The 21,663-nt window shown below is 37.8% G+C and overlaps 1 pseudogene; it reads left to right on the top strand.

Annotated features, from left to right (window-relative positions):
• Positions 1-1,643: 1,643 nt before the first annotated feature.
• The window catches only part of LOC148022330 (UBP1-associated protein 2C-like), a 123,716-nt pseudogene continuing 103,696 nt past the window's right edge, over positions 1,644-21,663 (top strand).

The following is a 21,663-nucleotide window of genomic DNA, read 5'->3' as shown; positions in this document are numbered from 1 at the left end:
TGCTAATTTTAGGTGGTTAAATAATTGTGCGTCTGCTGGCGCATCCATATTAGCATCTATTTGCGCATATATATAGACGATGTCGTGCTGCTGCGCATCCGAGCCGTATACACCTCCATTTCTTTTGTTGTGCATTTATGTTATTTTCTACGTGTGATTCATTGTGTGTAAAATGCATTACGATAATCCGCATCCAATGTATATATTCCATTAGTGTGTGTGTATGATTTTGTTTGGATGCAAGATGTGTGTGTGTTAGAAAAATATGAAAAACTGATGCCAAAGGACATTATGAAGCTAATAATTTCAATGATGATCTCTAAGAAAAGTGTAGGGAATTGTGAAATCAAAGGAAGGTTTGAGGAAGCGAACATCTAAGTTCAAAAGTTCCCATGACATAGAGTTGAAGGAAGTCTCTCAAAAGCTGCTTAAGCAAGCAAAGCACTAGTGAAGCACCGAGGGAGTATTTTGCCACCCAATTCTCAAGGCTGAAGTCGAAGTTTATGCGCAGATCACTCATTGTAAAGCTGACTGTCAAAGGGGCAATGCATGACTTCAAAGATAAACCTCAAAGTCAAAATCAATGTTGGTGCTTAGATCTTGTAAGGGTGTAAAGAAACTATCTTGTCAAAGAGGAGGTTTTTTTTTAATCCCTGCTCAACTAAAAGAGGAGAAGGGGAGACTAATTTGGTTTAAAAACCGTTTTTGGAGGGAAAAAGCATCTTTTGTAAAAAAGCAAGGGATTTTTCAGGCGCTTTTAGGGAAGAGGATCTCTCCGTGAGGGGAATGAAGGGAATTACTAAAAAAAAAGGATGACAAAGAAAAGAAATGGACGGATCTTTCAAGGCTATAATGGAGCAGAAGGCTTTGTGTATGTAAGAATTGACACAGAAGAGAACATCAAGGGAGGAAACTGGGCGCTTCGCCATCAACAAATACTCCCGATGGAAACCAATGATAGTGGGTCCAAGATGTATGTCTCGACGATGCCTTTCTGTGTTTAGTTGAAGGAGAACTGCGCAATATTTAGGAAGATGCCGGTAGAGCTTGTCATAGGTACCAGAGGAACTCTAGCACCCGTCAGCCAAAGGCCAATTAACAGGCTCTTACCAAAAATTAACAGGCCGTGAGAGCAATTCTCACAGAGCCAGCACCTGCCGCATAGACAACCCGCAGCCACGAGACACAAGGCGACAGAAAATGTCTTCGCTCTCTCGCCGCACCTGGGGCCTGGCTTGCTCTTGGAGCTCTAAAGTCCTGCAACCTTGCTCCAGCTCTGCTCTGAACCATGTATAGAGTGGGCCTCAGGGTTCTGTGTGATCAGATATTCTTCTTGCAATTATGATACAGGGCTGTACAGGATAGGTGATGATTCAAATTTATTCTGTCTGGTTGTAATCTATCAAAGCTGGAATATGGTTAGCTCATACCATATTTTGCCTGGTGGAGCTTATGTTGGGAGCGTAACTTGCATCCTGGGCTTTAAGAGGCTAGATATTTCATCTATGATGCCAGTGCTAGATAGTTCAAGCTTTTTGATAAGGGAATTCCAATGCATAATAGCTTGACTACATCATACCTGGAATATAGTGTTGAGATGTATGGGTAACATTCTGGTTTAGTATAAAGGCTGCCTTCACCGTATGATTGTCACAACACATTATGGCTCTCAGTCTGGCTATGGTGGACGGCGAGCTTCCTTGAACGTCGCTTTCCCCACCAAGAGTGCGAAGATGAGCATCTCTTTGACCGTAATGACCTTCAACCTCCACCGAGATTCAGGAGAAGAAGGCCCCCTATCCTGGGAGACGCACAAACATCTCTGCATCAACATCATCTCTAAGTCTACTATCACAGTTGCAGGACTTGGAGCTCGCTCTACCAGGTTACGAACACTTTGATCTTTCAAGGAAGGGACTTGGTGACTCTGCAGATAAACATTGCATTATTTTCTACAATAAAGAGCTGGTAGAACAAACAGGTGGTGGCACTTTTTGGCTATCAGAATTCATCCTGAATGCAGAAATTGAACCCCATTAACCTACTTGTAAAGTCTTGCTGATATCTATTCGGCAAATAATGGTGGTCTTGGCCTCACTATTGAGATGTTCCTCTGGATCTTCTGAAATCCTCTGCTGATCAGGCAACTGCTAAGTTACAAAATGAGCATGCTGATGTGAAGAACATTTTTCTTCTTATTGTAACTATCATCATACACCTGAATGTAAATAGTTTATGAGATACTTCATATTTTTTTGATCATGAACTTCATGTAACTCACTTGACAAGGAATATAGTGAATTTTGGCATCAAATATTTGAGTTCTTCTTGTTAGCCTCTACTCTTGCTGTATCTTGAACCCCGTGTTCTGCAGCCCTTGCGTGAACTCTATGACAATGCAAAATTCACGTCTAGTTATACGCATGTTTACACGCATTTATAGACGCTTTGATAGACGCGCCTGGCTTTGTGCGTCTAACGTGCACGTCTATGCCTCGTTTTTGTTGTAGTGATGGAATGATCGAGTTGATGACTTTTCTATCTATGCTTATATGGTGAAATCTCAAGGATTCAAAGCGCTTGTTGAGGAGAAGCGAAAAAGAGATAATGATCACCATGAAGGTTCGAACATGATGACTAAGAGGAATGATCCAGCTTCTCAGCCTTCTTCTTTAGGACCAAAGCAGAGTATGACTAATGTATAGAAGCCGAAAGTACAAGAAGATGAAAAAGCCCCGAAGACAAAGGATCCGAAGTGGAAAAAGCAACCTAGATTCAAGCTGCTTTCTGACATTGAGATGACTATGGACTTGAAAAAGGTACTTGAGGATCGGATTCTTAACTGAAAATTTGAATTTACTCTTGAAGAAGTCTTGAGGATGGTCAAAAGAGAATTTCATGATGTTATCATCGACATCACTAAAGTTAAACAATAGTTTCTTGAAGAGCTAACACAAGATATGATCCATCGAGAGGCTTTATCTATTGCTGAGGCTATTATCTATGGGTTGCAGATTAAGGAGATTGATTCGGATGAGGAGATTACTGAGGATTCTACAGATGAAGCTTTATGTATGTAGTCCAAGAAGACTCTATAGCCTTTACTTCAGCCTGTACAGTATGCTGAGAGTGGTGATGCACCTAGATTGGTGCCTCATAGCCACTTTTCTCGTAGTCATTGGGCTCGTGCAACTATAGAGATTGTATTCAAGCTTGGTTAGACAGAGACCCCTTGTGTTGCTCTTTTGGATCATGGCTCTGAGATAAATGTCATAATACGTGGATTATATGATACTGGTAGATGGCCAATTGATGTGGACCATGGTTGGTGCATGCATGCGGCCAACAACATTGCAAGAGATTTGTATGCTACTTGCCCAAACTTGAAGATTTCTATTGAAGATGTGGATGAGTCTTATAATTTCTTTGTGTAGAATTCTTATTCTTATCCTATTATTTTGGGGTAACCATTTATTGTTGAGTCTTGGATGGAGACTAAGGTTCTAGATGATGGATCTGCCTATGCACGGATTCGAAGCAAACATGGAAAGAGCTATCCAGTTCATGACCGTTTGTATCAACCATCAATGGAATAAGGATTCCTTGAGGGATTCCCCTCTTCCAGCAGGAGAGCTAGATTTTTGTTAGGTACCAGTGTCTTGTGAGACGATGGTGGTACAAGACATGGGAAGCTCTCACCTCCTAGAAATGGTAGTTTTTCCTCGTGTGTTTATGGTGTATCCATTGAAACATAGTACTTTGTGTTTTCAACAGAGTTTTTATATGCCTAGAGCTGCCACAAAGTATGTGAAGAGAAAAGAGAAAGAATTGAAGCTTGCAAGTGTTTTACAAGAAGAAGATAGGGTAGATGGTCTCTATGATGGGCTATCATGCTCAGGTACTATGGAGGATCTTTCAATATAGTTGAAAACTGACAATCAAGAGTTGTCATATGTCTTACAATTCCATTCTTTGGTGATGTATTACAAAATTTTTGATTTCATGCTTTAAGAAAATTTGGGTGCTGGGAATTCTCAACAAAAAGTGTTCTTTTGCTGAAATATTTCAATAAAAAGAGTTGGATGCTACTATTTATATGCAATAAAATTTGTGTTTATCAGGGTATTTACAACAAGGACTGAAATTTACAAGTTGTAGCAATGAAGCTAGAGTTTAGAAAAAATATGAGATAGTTGACAAGAAGGTTAGACCAGTTGCAGGACCTCTACCTTTGGACAATGATGAGATGATTAGGATAGCTTCTATGCAACCTCCTTTATGAGATCCTGAGGTATTGGACATAAGTTTTTAGCTGAGACACTGAAAGAGGTGAAGATTGGGTCAGAATTTTTTTTTGCTTCCAGAAGAGGTGAGATGTTTTGAGGAGATGTTGTGCAAACATAGAAGAACTTTTGCTTTTTTCCCACATGAGATTGGAAGCATTGTCCTAGGGTTGTGACACCTATGTTTATTTTTACCATTCTACATGTTCCTTGGAATCTACAGCCTATTCTTGTGCCTAGGGCTCACTTGCCCAAATTGGTGGAGCTTTTGAATGAGAAGATCAGGATGGGAATTCTAGAACCATCTTCAACTCTATATTCTAGTAGATGGTTCATAGTTCCTAAGGAGAATGGCACACATATTCATACATGACTTAGAGCTAGTGAACAGGGTTACTATTCGAAATGTTGGTGTAGGACCTATTGTGGATGAGTTTGAAAAGGATTCTGTTGGACGTGCTATCTATTCACTTGGTGATCTTTATTCCGGTTATAACTAGTTCATGCTTACTCTTAAGAACAGAGATTTGACTACGATGAAGACAACTATAGGCCTTGTTCGAATGTATACGCTTTCACAGGGAGCTATTAGTTCTATTGCACATATGATGAATGGGATGAACAAGCTCTTACAGGATTTTATTCCTAAGCTTACTATGCCTTTCATTGATGATCTGCCTATTAAGGGTTGTTTGGAGAAAGAAAACGATGAGACTTTAGATGATCATGGATGCAGGTTCTTTGTGTTCCCGCATATCAGAGATATTGAGAGGATTCTTTGCACGCTAGAGGAAGTGAAGTTGACCTTGTCATGGTTGAAGTCTATTTTTGGTACCAAAGAGGTTTTGATTGTTGGACATATGTGTGGCTATTATGGCAGGAAGCGTTCCCCTACGAAGGTTGATGCCATAGAGAAGATTTTGGAGACTTGCTCTTCTACTTCAGAGGTTCGTAGGTTTCTTGGAGGTTGTGTGTTTTATCTCATTCGGATTCCTCATTTTTCTCATATTGCAGATGATATCTCCTAGCTCTTGAGGAAAGGGCATCATTTTTCTTAGGAGATGAGACATACTAAAGATATTGAAAAGCTGAAGAGATTGTTGAGAGCTGCTCCGACTCTTCAGAAAGGGGATTATGAGTGTGGGAGACCTATTGTTCTTACTGTTGATACTAGGCATATAGACATTGGATATGTTGTTGGCCAAGACGATGCATATGGGAATAGTTATGCTATTTTTTTTGGGGCGAAAGTCCTAAACAAGCGGCAGCGCATGTATCCATAGATTAAGAAGGAGTTCTTGGGAGTTTTCACGACTCTCAAGAATGACAAAGAGCATTTCATTGGTGCTATTTTGGTGGTTGAGATTGATTGTTTGCCTCTTCTAGGCGTGATCACGACATTGCAAGATAAAGGCCTCATACAAACATTCAAAGCGAGGAGAATGTTCATAAAAAATTTTACCCCCGTCATTGTAAAAAATTTCAGTATTAGCAACGCCATAGAACTACCGCTATGACGCCCATAGTGACAGTTTGCAATGCAAAATGCGATGTTAATAGCGATGCATGCAATAAATTTGTGATGCTAATAGCGACGGTTATAGAGGAAAAAATATTTTTGTGGCAGGAGAGCAAGCTTCCCTGCCACAAATAGCACTATGTGCTTTATTTGGGCCATACAAAAGAGTTATAGTAAATTGTACAATGCTAGCCAAAATGAAGGCAAAGTGTACTTGAATCTATAAGATTGATACATAAAATAAATACAAGACCACGTAATGAAAGCGACGGTAGAATCATGGCAAGATACAAATGATGAAAATAACATAGTGCATAGAAAACTCCTACATAAATCACATGACCAAACAAGAGGAGAATGTGCACTCCACAGATCCAAGGGCGAGCTATAGATCCTCACCATCCGAAATCTCGTCTCGCCGCAAAGGAGTATCGAACAGACTCTACAAAAGAAGAAACAACTACACATCAGTCCATCATATAATAATGTATTTTAATTAAATTTAGTAACTACGAACAAGAAAGATGAGTGACTTACTGGGATGTCGCATGCATACAATCGGTTGATCAATGCAGTGAGATCATGTCTCTCTGCATATCGAGTCTCTAGGATAATGGAATCACGGTCTATAATGGAGTGCTGCAAAGAAAACAAAATACAACTGTTAGAAACACGATTGTTAGTATAAGAGATTTTGCAAAAAATAAGCGACAATAACAAAAGAAAAACTTACAAAGTTCTCCAGATAAGTCCTGTGGCTGCCACTCCCAAGATGTTGGACCACTCTTATCCCCAATCCTGCCCTCACTGCCTCATGCTGCTGTCTCCAACGTCTTGAAGAATGTGTAGCCTTCTCCTTGAGTCGGTGCCATTCATCTGCATCTAGCCTCTCGGGCTTTGAGGCCCCACTCTTAAGTACCTTCCATGTGTCCGATCCTCTTAGGACATGTACACATACATGCACTCCATCATCCCAGCATGTGGAAAAGCTATCTGCTACGGTGGGCACTGGAAACTCCTCATGCAAGAATGCTACTATGTAGTCCTTGCTCCCCTCCTATATGTTCTTTCAATGATCCAAGACGTTCTGTTGAAAAACTTGTTGGCACAACTCTCTCATGCAAGCTATCACCCTCCTCCCCTCATCATTCATGATGATAACTCATGTCCTATCATGTACAAGGTATCCATACCCCTCTGGGGTATATCTAAGATGTGACCTCTCCCACCAGCGACCACGCATGTGGGCATATCCAAGAAACCCTTGTACAGCTGGTGTACCTATGGGGGTGGTATCTTTCAAAGTAGCATCCATAGGGGTGCCACGTGCCACTACAACAGAAATGAGGCATAGATACACATGTTAGACGTGCAAAGTGCATGTAAATAGATGCGAGTTTTGCGTCTATATATCCGTGCAAATAGACGCCAATATAGACGCGCCAGCAAACGTGCAATTATTTAACCACCTAAAATTAGAATTAATATAATTAAAAAACCAAGTTAATAAATATTTAACCACCTGAAATTGATTCTTGAGCATGCATGTGTACGCATGATAAAAATCATAGAATTAAGAATACACATTGAATCATTGAATTAAAAAAATAGAGTTAATAATTACTTTTTCATTGCTCTCTAATGAATGGTAGTTCCCTGTTGACAAGCCTGAAGATGATAAACAATACTTCCTTTTTATTATGGAAAATTCAATTTAGCTTTAAACTTGACTATTGATTCTTGAGTATGCACGTGTGCGCATGATAAAAACCATAGAATTAAGAATACACATTGAATCATTAAGCAAATTAAGTATGTTACAGTGAATGATCCATCTCATCTTCAATGAGATCAGCCCTTGCTAAACTATCTACTTCTAGGTCTATGTTACCAAGAGGTAATGAAACAAATAAGTCTATCCCACTATCAGATGTGTTACTATATTGTTTCTCTAAGGGTTTTTAGTTTATGTGAAAGTGCTTGATATTCCCCTGGTCTCCAAGCATTTATGCACAACAAATGCCTTTATAAAGTGATACTATATCTATTATCCATTCAATTTTCTCATTTTTTTATTTTGCTTGTTTTTATCTCAACTATTATTCTAGTTGAATTGTCATCAACTTTGAGACATACTTCTTTAATGTGTATCCATTGATTCTTTGTCTATGTGCCTTTCCATCTAAATCTTCTAATGGACAAGTTCCATTTTTATATGTTTCCATGGCCCTAAATGGTCTCTCCCATTTTGATTGCAATTTCTTTTGAAAAATATGATCCAAGTTGTTGTTATATCTTAAAACCAAATCTCTTTTTTTATATTTTTATTTTGGATTTTTAAATTAAAGTATTAAATATTTCGTTCTTAGCTTCTTTCATAATGATCATAAGACTCTTGTCTGTTGAATTTGGACTTCTTGTAATTGCAACAATCTCTTTGTGAAATAACTTTTGCCATCATCCTCATTCAAATTTTCAAGCATCCTTAGAATTGATATTTCCACTTCATAGGTAGTAAATCTTCTCTTTCATAAACCATTTTGAATGGATAAAATCCAATACTCTCTTTCTTGGCTAAACGGTAAACCCATAAAGCACTTGGCAACTTAATATCCCATATTTGAGGATGGTATTTTGTCATTTTTGACAACATTCTTATCAAATCACCATTGAATTTCTCATTTAGACAATTATGCTAAGGATAATAAGGTAAAGCAAAATGCTTTGTTATCTTCATTTTCTCACAAAGATAAACAATTGATTCTCCTTTGAAGACAAAAATCCTATAAGACAAAATCTCTAAAGCTATCCCACACTTGCAACATATCTCCTCATATATGAATTTATCCACATCAATGGCTCTACTGTTTTTAATTTCTTTAGCTTCTACCTAATGAGAAAGGTAATCAACTGCACTACATATGTACATCTTTTCTCTTGATGTATGAGGTAATGGACCCCTTTCATCTATTATTGCATTTTTCAAAAATTGTATAAACAAAATTATTTTCTATTTATAATTTGAAATATTTTCTTACGTATTCTCTAACATTAACGTCATGATTTACATCTTTATGCACACTTGAACACATATATTATTTAGCTAAAGAATTTTGAAGATTAATTTTGTAGGAAAAGTGTCCTCCACATGCTCCCTCATGATTATTTTCACTTATGTGATATATTTCCTCTTTCCAAGGCACTCTTAGCATAAAGAATGTCATCCACTCTCTTAGCATAAATAATGTCATTCACTAGTTTATACCTTCAAATCCTTCTCAGAAACTCATATTTTTTTTCTTTAGGAACATTGGACAATACTTTCCCAACTAAAAATAATTCTTCTTCCAATTCAAAAGCTTCTCTTCCTCTATAAAAAATAAAATTTGCTTTAATAGCAAATACTTTGATAGATTGCATTGTGAGCAGCATTATGAGCTTCCTAATTCTCTTCTTTGGATATGTGTTTCAAACTCTAGGCTTTAAACTAATTTAAATCTCTCCTAGTTTTATTACACATTCTCTTAAGTTTGGGATTCATGGTTTACCAAAATCCAGGAATTTACTTTACTAAAAGTAGAGTATCACCTCTAATTCTTAATCTTCAAATTTCCATCATTTGACAATGTAAGATAGCTACTTGCAAGGTCACATATTCAGCTTCATTGTTAGTGGTTGCCTCAAGTTTAACTGTGTCTTTTTGTATCAAATTTCTGTGTGGATTATAAAATACAATCCCTCTTAATGATGTTTGATGTGCTTTCCTATATGATCCATCAAAATACATCGACAATGAGTTTTTAATTTCTGGTTTAGCTTATTCTTTGTTTCCAATTTTTCCTTTTAACATGAATGAATGTCCCTTACAAGTCAAAAGATTTGCTATTCTAGCTTGAGTTGAATCCTCAACTTGAAATTTATATTGAAATTCATCCAGCTCAGCAATCCATTTTATGACTCTTTCCAAAGATTTGAGTTATTTACTAACTGTGGTAATAGTGTGTAGCCTATCAAAATAGTAAAGGGTTTTGGTAACCAATACCTCCTAAACTTTTTACATGCAAATATTACACTAATCATTACCAATTCAATTTTAGTGTTCTTTCAACTTGAAAGTTCATTCCACTTGCAAAATAGATAGGTCTAATGTATCGATAATTATTTTCTTTTTGCATAAGGATTGTTCCAATAGCATCTTCTCCTATTGGTGGGTTTCCAAAAAAAACCCTTTCTCAATCTAGTCCTTGAATTGATGATGCATGGCCTATAGTTTTCTTAGCTTGTTGACATACTTTCTCATATTTTACTATCCACTCTAAAGGTTCCTTCTTAGCTACTATCCATAATGGATAATGATGCCACGAGGCATATTTCACGGTGGATTCTGTGCCACTGTGGATTCCATGAGGTTTTACGGTGGATTCGGTAAACTTTGTTGACCAGGGCTCATACACAAAGTGGATTCTTTGTGCGAGAAGTTGATGGGGATGCCTGTCCTTTTCGGGCGTTTCATTAATTTAGTGTGTACATGGGTGATTCCATAGCAGGTGATTCCACAAAATGCATATTAAATTAATAAACGTTTATGAGTTTAGAGTGCGTACTCGTAATAAATTAAGGTTAGGATTGATTTCTAACTAGTTGATTTATTTACGTAGCTGAAGACTACTAGGTATTCACTTTTGTCGGTTTAATTGTATTATTTTACTAACGATTGTGAATGCTTCAGTTGATGTGTAGAGATAGCAGCAATGGCGGAGGAAAGCATTGGAGGATAGCGAGTATTCGATTTATCATTTATATTTTGATGGGCGCATACCTTAGGCATGGCGCCTATATTTTGTCGCGCCTATTTATTGAGGCGTTGGATATTTATTTATTATTTTGTATGCGCATGGGCGCACAATTATGTTATTTGTACTTGGACATTATATTGGGCATGTCAGACTCTTTGGGCACCACCTGTTAGCTTTCTTCTTATTTTGTGCTAAAGCAAACTCAAAAGCTAAAAGCTTGCTATTTTGTAATTTGGGCTATTATTTGAGCTTGAAGATGATTAATGCATAAAATACATGCTTTGTGGAGCGCCCACACAAGGCATGGGGGGAGATTGCACCCAATTGGTCTCTTGTTCATGTCGTTCATGCTTTTTACCTTGAATTTTGTGCAAAAAGTAGAGTTCTATTGTTGGAGGATAGCGTATATTCAAATTATCATTAAGTTTTGATGGGCACGTATCTTAGGCATGACTACTATATTTTGTCATGCTTATTTATCAAAGTGCTTGATATTTATTTATTATTTTTGTATGCGCATGGGTGCACGATTTAAATACTTGTATTGGACATTATATTTGGATACCGCCTGACTTCTTGGGCACCCATTAGCTTTATTTCTTTATTGGCACAAAAGCAAACTCAAAAGCTAAAGCGTGCTATTTTGTAAATTAGGCTATTATTTGAGCTTGAAGATAAATAATATATAAAATACATGCTTTGTGGAGCACTCACACAAGGCGTGGGGGGAGATTGTACCCAATTGGTCTCTTGTTCATATTGTGCAAGCTTTCTTCATTGGTTTTTGTGTAAAAAGTAGAGTTATTTTGTTCTTGGGGACCTTCTGCCGCTCACTATGCGCGCATAGGACGTCTGATCTATGCACCAGTGGTACCACAGCGAAGCTGAGATCGAGAGCTTCCAATCGCTTACCATCTTGCACGAAGGTGGAGCTCCTGGAATGATCGAGCTCTACAATCAGTCTCATGGTGAATGGTCGATACCAGCATGTTCTTGGTAGTCAAGAACCCCCTTTTGTACCCTCTGATTGCGAGAGACCAGCCTCTGTAGGTGAAGGACCGGCGGCAAAGCTCCTTCATCAAGTCATGGATACAGTTAATAAATTTTACCCATAACCTTTCAAGCTTAAGTATAAAGCTTATTAAGCTTTACAAGAAGCTTATAAAAAGCTTCTTCAATCGATTTATTCTGCCTGTGGCTGGAGTATGTACTGGCTGCCATTGACTCCGTCGAGAACGTCTTGAAGTCCATGAAAATCAAGCTAAGTTACTAAAGTTTTAAACTCCAAGCTCTCTTAATTCTTCAAGTCACCAAAGTTACTAAAGTCATCTCCAACAACTCTTATAGCGGCCGTTCACACTTGGAGTATGTAAGCTGAACTGGTTTTGGAGCTTCGAGAAGTCCCTGTTCACACTTGCAGTCTTGCTAAACCAGCTTCAGCAAAAGCAGAAGTTCAACGTAGACTATACGTTGTTTATACGCACTCTATATGCAACACTATTCTCTCGGAAGACAGTTGTGACAATGAATTCCGCAATCGTAAAGGAGTGATATTACAAAAGCCAAACAAAATTTACGAGGCTTGTAAACCCGCCTTTGAGCTACTCTCATCCCGCTTATAAGATTTCGAGAGTGTGAGGTCTTTTGGAATTTTGTAGGATGACCGATCAAAACATGGTCGATCTTATGGTTGAAGGGGATTTACCCAAACCAACAATGGAGCAAAATTTGGATTTGATTATGATGCAGCTACAAGAGGAACAAAGAGCCCGACAAGCTTTGCAAGTTCAATTGGCCAATTTACAACGATCTATCACTAACCAAGATGGATCGCAACCCGAAGATCTTATACGATGTACCATCGATGCAACATTTGAAGCCCAATCCATTCGTACTTTCAATGGATCACGCGATGGAAAGACTGTACTTGCTTTTATCAGTCAATTTGATGATTACTTCCATGAAGAAATATATGCTGAGAAAGACAAAATTAAATGTGTCACTAACCATTTAGTTGACCGAGCATCCTTATGGTGGACTGTGGTCCGTAAGAGCGTTGATTGTCCCACTACCTAGGAGACTTTCCAAAAGAAATTTTTGCAGAATTTCCTTCCTCCCCAATTCCACAAAAAAGCCATCAAGCAATGGGATCTTCTATTAGATATGATCAATGCCCCACCCTCATTAGGTGCCACCAATGATCCATGGTGCTCAAAGTTGTAAGGCCCCCATTATGAGGAGAAGCCAAATGTGAGCCCGGAAATTGGTTGAGTCCTGACTTGTATATCAGATGAGGCCTATGTGACCAAATGGCAAAAAGGTGACCGTTGTGGGTCTAATCTTTGGGTTAGACGGAGTGGTTAAGCTGGTAGCAACTCGAGGCATATTGCATCGAGTTGCGGGGTAAGGGAGTTAAAAGGGGCCCCTATGGTAAAGGGAATATTCCCTGGCCCACCTAACAACCTTCCCGGGCTATAAAAGATAAACCCCTTCACAGCCATCAATCACTCATCTTTCACCCAGTCAGAGTTGTTGTTCCAGCTAGCCTTAAGCTCTTCACCTATCTTCTGTCTAGATCGCCATCTAAGCTTCACACAGTGGAAGCGCACGAGTGGACAGAGCCATCTTTGTATCAGTTGTTTGGAGTTAAAGAATTTACTGATTCTCCTCCTATCTGTTGTGTACTCTCTATCTCTTTCTCAAATTCTGTTCGCTACGCTGTGTAATATTTTACATCTTCTACAACAAAGGGATCGTAAACCTATTTGCCAATATACTGAACATTTTTGGAATGCTCTACTGCAACTACGTATGCTCGAAGATGTACCTGAAACAACTCATAAACGTAAGTTTATGTCTGGCCTACTTGGACATTTCTATGCGGAAGTCAATATGTTCAAGCCAACAACCCTTGAAGATGCAATTTCCTTGGCCCATGACACTGAAGACAAAATTCGCGAACGAGACAAGCAACCACAACAATTTCCAACTAATGGTAATTTTGGTTCCAAACAATTCGATTCAAATTTTGAAGATTCAATCAAAGTCATTTTCTTTCATCTTCATTCCGTAAATCTTGGACACGACCACCTGCTTTGCCATCAAACACAAATCCAAACCTAAGTCATCTCCACAGTCAAATCCCAACATTCCTAAACTTCCTACCATTACCAATAATGTATCCAAAGAAAAACCCATAGTTTGTTACAAATGCCATCAACCTAGACATATAGCAGCCAATTATCAATCCAAAAAGCCATCCGTCAATATCAATTATCTGGGAGCAATAGAAGACGAAGAACGTGAGGAAATGCCAGACTTTATGGAAGATGATGAAGACATTGGTACTACTTCTGATACTTTGCCAGGTATGCCAACTCCCCATTATTTATTAACAATAAAATGTTTTGTGCATGGTAAAGAAAAGACTATTTTACATGATGATGGGAGCACAGATGACTTTATTTCTACAAAATTAGTCAAAGAATTGAATTTACAAACTGTTTCTACACATTATCACATCAAGGTTGCATTCTTAGATACGAGATATAATGGAACACAAGAGGTGCATAATTTAGAAATTAAAATTGGTGATTATATTGAATAAAGGAATTTTGTTAGTTGTACCTTTGTAGTCTAGTGACATTATCTTAGGAATGCCTTGGCATCATCAATACAATCCTGATATAGATTATTCTACGCATTCAATTAAAATTTATTTTTAAGGAAAACAAATCACATTGCATGGTATGCACATTTCCAATAATTTTCCACTGCTTACTCATACTTAGGCTAAACGTGCATTACGTAAAAGTAGCAAATCTTATTTAATATGGGTGAATGAACTTCAAGCTAAAGAAAAACAGATGCATCCTAGGTATACACAATTTCTTGCCCAATTTCAAGATTGTTTTGCTGTTGATTTACCACCTCGATTACCACCTTCATGTCCTGAAGATTATAAGATAGATTTAATTCCTGTAACACAACCACCATGTAAAGCACCATATAGGCATAACCAAATTGAACAGAAAGAAATTCAAAATCAAATAGAAGAATTACTTAACAAAGGATTAATTAGACCTAGTAGTTCTCCATTTGGAGCACCTGTTTTATTAGTGACAAATAAAAATAATACTTATCGTATGTGCATTGATTATCATGCCCTAAATAAAATTATTGTTAAGAATAGATACCCGATTCCTAGGGTAGATGATCTTATGGATAAACTATAAGGATATGCCATATTCATTAAGATAGATCTTAAATCTGGATATCATCAAGTAAGATTGGACAAATCCGATACATTCAAAACTGCATTTAGAACACAATTTGGACACTATGAATTTCTGGTTATGCCTTTCGGTTTAACTAATGCATCAGCCACATTTAGTCGTATGATGAATTCTTGAAACATCACCATTGTGTCATAGTTTTCTTTGATGACATATTAGTATTCAGTAAAAATGAGAATGAACATTATGAACATTTGTCTTTAGTTTTTAAGTTGTTAAAAGACAATCAATTATATGCTAATCCCAAAAAGAGTGAATTCTTCCAAACTGAAATTGAATATCTAGGATATATTATTTGATTAGAAGGTATCAAAGTCCACCCTAAAAAGATAGAAGCAATTTTAAATTGGCCCATACCAAAAAATGTGCATGAATTACGTTCTTTTCTAGGTCTTGCTAGTTTTTATAGAAAATTTGTGAGGAATTTCTCATTACTTGCATTACCTTTGACAAAACTTTTAAAGAAGAGTATTGTGTATAACTGGTCTGACAATCAACAAAAATCCTTTGATTTGCTGAAACATGCTTTAACTCATGCTCTTGTATTACAATTACCTGACTTCAATAGACCATTCTTCTTAGTAGTTACTGATGCTAATGGATCTGGAATAGGAGCAGTCCTTATGCAAGTTTCTCATCCCATAGCCTACTCTAGTTGCAAACTCAAACCATCTGAACTTAAATATTCTACCTATGACAAGAATTGTTAGCCATAGTACAAGCCTTACATCAATAGAAACATTATTTAATGGGATCTAAATTTATGATTAAAATTGACCAACAAAGCATTAGACATCTCCTTAATCAACCACAAATATGTGATCGATACATTAAATGGGCCGCTTTTATTCAAAGTTTTCATCCCATTATACAATATCAACTTGGAAAAGAAAATGCTATAGCTGATGCTTTGAGTAGAAGACAGACAATTCAAAATATTTCTGTGATATCACTTGATCCCCTTATTCCTATGAAATATACTTATCATCAGGATCCTACTTTTTAAGCTGATTGGAATAAACTAGTTACAAATAATTGGATTCCTATTAATTCACTGTCTTATACTAATGGATTCATGTTTTATGAAAAAAGATTATGTGTGACTGTTCCATTTCATCATTTGTTTTGCATGAAATTCATTGTCCTCCATATCAAGGTCATAGAGGAATTATATCTACTTTGCATACTTTGATTGAAGATTTTTATTGGCCACATATGGACACTGATGTATCTAACTTTGTATCTGAATGCTTAGTTTGTCAACGAGTTAAAAGACACCATGGTAAACAATATGGTTTACTAATGCCATTATCTATTCCATCACGAACATGGGAACAGATTTCAATGGATTTTATCACGAGTTTACCTAACACTAAAACTAAACATGATATGATTTGGATTGTTGTAGACAAGTTCAGGAAACAAGCATATTTCATTCCATGCAAGAAAACTTTAATTGCATCTCAAGCTGCTCAATTGTTTTTTAAAACTGTTTTCACTAATCATGGTTTACCAAAAGTTATTATTTCTCATTGTGATTCTAGATTTTGCAATAATTTTTGGATTACTTTGTTTGCTAACTTAGGAATAAAGATTGTTTTTTCATCTGCATTTCATCCTAAAACAAATGGTCAAACAGAAACTACTAACAGTACTATTTTAGATCTTTTGCGTGCTTACACTGTTTCAAAACCACACACATGGGATACACATCTACATTTACTTTAGTTTGTATATAATAACACACCACATACAGCTACAAAGAAATCACCATTTGAAGTTATTTATGGATATCGATTGCCTACACCTGTTGCATCATTATCAAACAAAATTCAAACTGCTGATGATATTGCTAACATGCATGCTACTATTTTTTATGAAGTTAAAGATATGATTGCCAAAGCCCATCAATCATACACAAAACAAGCAAATAGGAAAAGATAGGCTATGAATTTTAAAGTTGATGATTATGTTTGGTTACGAATTGAAAAATGCAGATTACAAAGTGTAGATAGACACCCCGTTGTCAAATTAGCACCTAGATTTTATGAACCATTCAAGAACATACACAAAATCAATGACAATGCATTTAAAATAGAACTACCACAACATTGGAAAATCCACAACACCTTCCATATCAGTTTATTACGACCTTTTAGAGGCCAACTACCTGTACACCTTGTCTATGAAAACCCTCCTTTGCTAGATAATGAAACTGAAATACTTGAGCCTGAAACTATTATAGATATTGACTTTATGACCACTAGAACTGGCCGTAGATATTCTAGATATTTGGTCAAGTTTAAAAACCATCCTGTTGAAGAGGCCCAATGGATGCACGCTAGAGACCTAAATGCTTTCCCCACACTACTAGCTCCACATTGAGCTAATAGCAATTGAGGTCAAATACTATCCCACCCCGGGGGTATGATGCCAGGCGGCATATTTCACGGTGGATTCTGTGAGGTTTTGCAATAGATTTCATAAAATTTTATTACCCGGGCTCATACACAAAGTGGATTCTTTGTGCGAAAAGTCGATGGGGACACCTATCCTTTTTGGGCGTTTTGTTAATTTTATGTGTACATGGGTGATTCCATAGCAGGTGATTTTGAAAAATACATATTTAAATTAATAAACGTTTATGAGTTTAGAGTGCGCACTCGTAATAAATAAAGGTTAGGATTGATTTCTAACCAATTTATTTTATGTAGCTGAAGACTGCTAGATATTCACTTTTGTCGGTTTAATTGTATTATTTTTCTAACAATTGTGAATGCTTCAGTTGATGTGTAGAGCGAGTAGTGGTGGCATTGGGAAGCATTGGAGGATAGTGTGTATTCAAATTATCATCAAGTTTTGATGGGTGCATATTTTAGGCATGGCTACTATATTTTGTCACGCATATTTATCAAAGCGCTTGATATTTATTTATTATTTTTGTATGCCCATGGGTGCACGATTTAAATACTTGTATTGGACATTGTATTTGGGTACCACCTGACTTCTTGGGCGCCCATTAGCTTTATTTCTTTATTGGCACAGAAGCAAACTCAAAAGCTAAAGTGTGCTATTTTGTAAATTGGGCTATTATTTGAGCTTGAAGATGAATAATAGATAAAATACATGCTTTGTGGAGCGCTCACACAAGGCATGGGGGGAGATTGTACCCAATTGGTCTCTTGTTCATATTGTGCAAGCTTTCTTCATTGGTTTTTGTGTAAAAAGTAGAGTTCTTTTGTTCTTGGGGACCTTCTGTCACTCACTACGAGCGTATACAACGTCTGATCTGTGTACCATGGGGTGTCTAGGGGTACTTTTCAGCTTGTACACCTACTTGCATAGCAAAGCCTTCTTACCCTGAGACAAGGAAACAAATTCCCAAGTCTTATTCTTATGCAATGAGTCAAGCTCAGACTACATAGCCCTCTCCCAAGAGTGACAATCACCCCCCCTCCGCATAGCCTTGTCATAAGTAAGAGACTCTCGTGCATCTGTAACCAAGCACATAATCCATAGAGGGTGCAAAATGGTCAGGAGGTCGTCTATCTCTAGTAGAATGCCTCAGCCTAGGCTCTGCTGCCTGACTGACATCCTATCTAGCATCTGGGCCATGAGCATCAAGTGATGTTGCGCGTTGTCTAGTTGGTCGTTGAGTAGGCTAAACCGGAGTAGTTGGCTCCTCCTAAAAGATAACTCTGCATACCTCAACCACTTTTTCAAGTTTCATATGCATTTTGCCCTCATGAAAGATGACATCATAGCTGCGAATCACTTTTTCGCGCCTACGGATCCCATAGACAGTAACCTGTCTCTCCTACATCTCCATAGCCAATGAAAATGCATTTGACACTCTTAGGATCCAACTTATTGTGTTTGTCCTTGGGCACATGGCAAAATGACTCGTAGCCAAAGACACACAAATGATCATAAGAGGGGGGCTTGCCTACCCACACCTCCTCTGCAACCTGAAAGTCAATGCCACTGCTAGGCAACCTGTTAATGAGATGCGTTGCAGTAGTAACTACCTTAGCCCAAAAGTGCTGTAGTAAGCCAAGCTGGCTAAGCATGTTACAGACCCTTTCCTCAATGGTCTTATTCATGCGTTCAATCATACCATTCTGGGGTGGGGTGTAAGGGGTGGTCAACTGATGCTTAATACCCCACTGATCACAAAACTGCTCAAAAGCACGTGATACATACTCATCCCCGTTATCTTAGGCATTTCATCCTTTTTCCAGACTGGTTTTCTACCAATGCAAGCCAATGCTAAAATGTGTCTAAGACATCGGATTTTCTCTTTATGGGATAAGCCCAAACCTTACATGATTAATCATCTATGAAAGTAACAAAGTACTTTGCCCCACGAAGTGACTAATATGGCATGGATCCACATACAGCTGAGTGCACAAGAGCCAAGGGCTCACCCATGCATTTCTTACCAGACTTTTTATGTATATTTCTAGTCTGCCTACCATACAAACAATGATCACAAGAATCAAAATGCGAAGAGTCAAAAGGTAGAAGGTACCGCAAAGCAGGGAACATTTTCACTCCTTTAACAGACATATACCCCAAACAAGCATGCCAAAGGGATACATAGGGAATAGAACCCATAGACAAAACATGATCCAATGTAGCTCCTGATACAAGTAAGGGATAGAGGCTAGGAGACTTGAGACCTCTTGCAAGTACAAGCCTGCCACGAGTAATCTTCCATGCAGAGTCTCCAAAAGATACAAAATACCCTGCATCATCAAGCTGTCCAGCTGACATAAGGCTGTGAGTCAATGCAGGTACATGGTATACATCATGCAAAACAAAAGAACTGCCAGAAGGAAACTGCAGCCTAACATCTCCAATGCCTACAATATCAAGAGACCTGTCATCACTAAGACGCACAGAACCAGACATGGTACGATAGGTATGAAACCAATCTCGACAGTGTGTCACATGAAAGGACGCACCTGAATCCAAGAGCCATCACTACGCATACATAGAATGTATCTTAGAAGTCTGTAAGGTATTGCATGAAGAAGCTGCAAGTATGTAATCATCATGTGAATCGGTGGCGTGCATGACATTAACCTCTTCTATCTTCACACTGGACTTTGCAGGTACAATACTGCGCTTATAAAACTTTTTCTGCAATTTTTCTTTTCCCTTTTCCTTGCACTTATCATCACACATTTTATGGCACTACGGCCTAATATGTCGTGCTTTTCCACAATAATGACATGTAAGATCAGACTTTTCTCCAAGGGACTTATTGCGACCATGTGACTTGGACCTGGACTTTTGAGAGTCCCTGCCCTTATGATCATTATCATGGCTGCCATGTCTGCCACCTCTAATGGTCAATGCATGTGAAGAGCGGGAAGCATCATTGTTTCTCCTGTTGATTTCCTCAATCAATAAAACACTCTCAACATCTTTGATTTTTAGCCAATCAAGCTTGTTCGTGCATATGGCAGTACGGAAGACATCCCATGATTCAGAAAGGGCGCTAACCAAAAATAACAGGTGCAAGTTATCGTTGAAATAAATACCATGTGACAACAGATTATTCATGATAGCATGAAACTGACTGAAATGAGATGATAGGGATGACCCCTCCTTCATGCGAAGATCCATTAACTGCTTCAGCCAATACATCTGTGACACTGGACTTTGCTGCCCATAAAGCTCTTAAATTTTCTCCCATAAGTCCCATACACTTTGACTCTCATCTTCAACAACATTATGATGGACCTCTTCTAAGAGTGACAAAAGAATGATAGACTTGCATAGCTCATCAACTTCCATCCAAATATCATCATCCATATTCTCAAGTTTGACACCCTTGAAATGCAAGTGTTTAATCTGCAACTTCTGTACCAAAACTTGCCATATTTGGGACTTGTAATACCCATAGTTGGTACCATCCAACCTCGGGGGGTTCACTATATATATATTCTCTATATAACGTGTGTTAATGGCCTATTTATAATTATCCTAATCTCTGAATTTTTCTTGAATAAAACACAACCCTTTTCTATTCAATCTGTAAGTAACCCCTTCATATGACACCCTTCTGTATATAAAAAACATATAAAAATGGTGTTTAAAAAACTCCTTATTTTGAGCTCATGTTATATATACATATATTCATGAGTGACCCCCCAATGCATCGAACTTGACAATGTTAAAGAGAGCTGTGTCTTTCAGATGACTAGCCATACTATCCTAAATCAATGCAAAAAGACAAAATTGTAGGTTTCTATAATTAGCAAAAAATGCACTAAAACCACTGCTAAAACTTTGCTAAAAGAGTGGATTTTACCAAGAGAAGCACCTGTCCACCAAATATGACCAAGATAACATCAAATAGTAAGCATTACCCTCAGAGAAGTGCTCAAAATCTACAGATTTTAACTTTTTGTAATAAATGACAGATTTCAATAAATGAGAGCTAATTGTGTGAGAAGCAAATCCCAAGTCAATCATATACTGCCAAGACCATAACCAACATCATGCGGACATAACATAGGCATATAACAGTCAATAAGCATGAATCCAACACCCAAACATGTCATAAAATATCTGCTGGTGAGTAGGCACATCCCCTAGTCAATGAAGCAAAGTGTGCCTGCCACTACCAAGACTTGACACAAGTAGGTATCAGCCCAGAAGGAAAGGGACCCAAGTCAAAGAGTCAGCTCATAAGCATCGAGAGGAACCAAGAAATATGAACCATGCGTCATCCCAAAGGGTAAGAAATCCCAAATAAT

The sequence above is a fragment of the Lygodium microphyllum genome, chromosome 17 (assembly GCF_053477565.2).
Source record: "Lygodium microphyllum isolate KBCC chromosome 17, Lygodium_microphyllum_v1.1.10, whole genome shotgun sequence".
Classification (NCBI taxonomy): Eukaryota; Viridiplantae; Streptophyta; class Polypodiopsida; order Schizaeales; family Lygodiaceae; genus Lygodium; species Lygodium microphyllum.
This window is presented reverse-complemented; position numbering and strand designations above follow the sequence as displayed.